Here is a 2,500-nt window from a genome sequence, read left to right as displayed (position 1 = left end):
GCAGGCTTTTGTGCCCTGCAGGCCCAGGTATTCAGGCCAAAGGAAAGTGAGGAGAATGGTGTAGGTGAGGGTAGGACGGCATCTCCGTGTGTGTATGTAAGGCTACTTAGAGGACTGTGTCAAGTAATTTGTAGAGCTATAGCTATAGCATATGTGTAATGTGTGTGTGGGGGTCTGTTCGTGAGTGCGTCTGTGTGAGCGTGTGTGTGTCTATGTACGGGTGTGTCTGCCCCTTTGGCGTGTCCGTGTGTTTCTCTGTCTGTCTCTATGCGTGTGTGTGCGCGTAAGTGTGGCTGTTTGCATGTTTCTGTGTGTTTTTGAGTGTGTGTGTGTGTGCGCGAGTGTGTCTCTACGCACAGGCGTGTCTGTGTGTTTCTGAGTCTGATTACGTGTGTGTGTGTGTGTGTGTGTGTGTGTGTGTGTGTGTGTGTGTGTGTGTGTGTGTGTGTGCGTGCGTGCGTGCGTGCGTGCGTGCGTGCGTGCGTGTGTGTGTGTGCGTGCCTGAGCGAGTGTATCAGTGTGCGTGTGTCTGTGTGTGGAAAACAGAGGGGGTCTCCACATTTATTTCCCAGACAGCCAGACAAGCTGTGTTGACGTTAGGGCCACATAAAAAAGCGTACATGTGCGCCGGTGACAAGTGTCTCCTTCATGTGCGCCGGGATGTTGTGTTAATGAGTTAAGCGAGGAGCTGGGAGCGGGAACACGCTCAACTCTCCCTGCTTTATCGTCTTCCAATAACCAGCTGTCAGATGAAACACTGGCCAAACACATGTCACACACACACACGTCTCACACACACACACACACACACACACACACACACACACACACACACATGTACACGCGCCGCTCTCACACTGGACCACGGATCTGTCGGCACACAGGTGACTCACACGCCTCAAACTTTCCGGTTTCCGTGGCGACGGCTACAGCGAGACGAAAAAAAGGTCAAGCCCACACCTGCATGACGGGACCCACCCCTCCCCCTCCCCTTCCCTCCCTCCCTCCCTCCCTCCCTCCCTCTCCCACCAACCCCTCTTCGCCATTAGCCATTCGACCCCTCTACGGGCGTTAAACACAAACAGGATGCCTATCGCTGGAGAGACGCGCCCTGCGGGCAGAGATGATCAGCCAACGTCTGGACGCGAGAGCCCGTCGTGCGTGCAAAGCGCCGATCCATCACTGTCAGGGGCTCTGTGTAGTCCTGGCCCCGGCTGAAAGACCCTCTTTAAGACAATTTATTTCCTGCAAAAAACAACCCACGAGCTGTTGAATCCGATGAAAAGGGAGCTCCACTTAGCCGCGGCTCAGCGAGACGAGGCGGCCCGCGTGTTCCGCTAATGGCCGTGGTTGTTGTGAAGCGCTCTGCTGGGGAAACATAGGGGACGCAGTCACGGAGCCCACCGCGATGAACGATCGCCTCCCCAACGCGATGAACGAAAACCTTCCCTCCGCGATGAAGCGACGACACGCAGAAACGCGCAAGCCGTGATTATCTCCGATGATGTTTAACGTCCCGAACGTTAACGTCACATTAAAATCTGCCTTTTAAGAATAACAGCCCACAAATAATTCTCTAGTCCATTCTCTCCCTCAAAGCGGCAATCACTGTGATTTAAACATCTGTGAGGATAAGCTGTGAGTGCAGGTGTGATTTCGGACCTCAGTCCCCCCCCCCCTGGATCCAAACATTGCCGCCTGCGTTCCATAGGTTGGTCGGCAGTTGGTTTACCGTCAACACTAGCAGAGACGGGAGAAAGCTGTAGGCCGCTGGTGGCCCACCCACACACACACACACACTTACACACACACACACACACACACACAAAAGTGAGTCGAAGAGCGAGTCTGTCCCACGGGCTTCACCTGGTGATGAATGATGTCAACAAGTGTGCGGCGCTTGTGATGTTTCCCCAGAATGTTGTCACTGACACACACTAGTGACTACGGTACGTTCATAACACTGCCGATGCAAAGGCTTTCATCAGTGGGGCCATAGGCTCAGTCTCTATTGTGTTACTTCATTTCGTGATACAGTGACTTGACGGACATCTATTAGAGAAGGAGGAGGAGAATCGTTGAAACTTCGAGCGACTGAAGAGCAGATATGGTGACAATGAGATTTAATACATTTCCTCTTTCAGTGTGTGGCTTTGCAATTTGTTGAGTTTGCTTGGCTTACTGCGACACGGCATCCTGACCTTTCCCTGTCTCTCAGAGGTCATAAAAACAAACCACCGGAGACGTTTGGCCCGTAAAGTACCGAAAGAACCAGAGTATTTAGCATACTTCTTAACCAGTTTACTTAATGTTGTTATGGAAGGTCAGCTGACCACATTGTTTGTTGTTTTCCTTAGAGATGTAGAAGTCTTTGTCAGTGCGTGTATATGTCCCTGCGTGTGTGTGTGTGTGTGTGTGTGTGTGTGTGTGTGTGTGTGTGTGTGTGTGTGTGTGTGTGCGTGTGTGTGTGTGCGCGTGCGTGTGTGTGTGTGTGTGTGTG

Source organism: Gadus morhua, chromosome 9, assembly GCF_902167405.1.
Source record: "Gadus morhua chromosome 9, gadMor3.0, whole genome shotgun sequence".
In the NCBI taxonomy this organism is placed as follows: Eukaryota; Metazoa; Chordata; class Actinopteri; order Gadiformes; family Gadidae; genus Gadus; species Gadus morhua.
Note: the sequence above shows the minus strand (reverse complement) of the source record.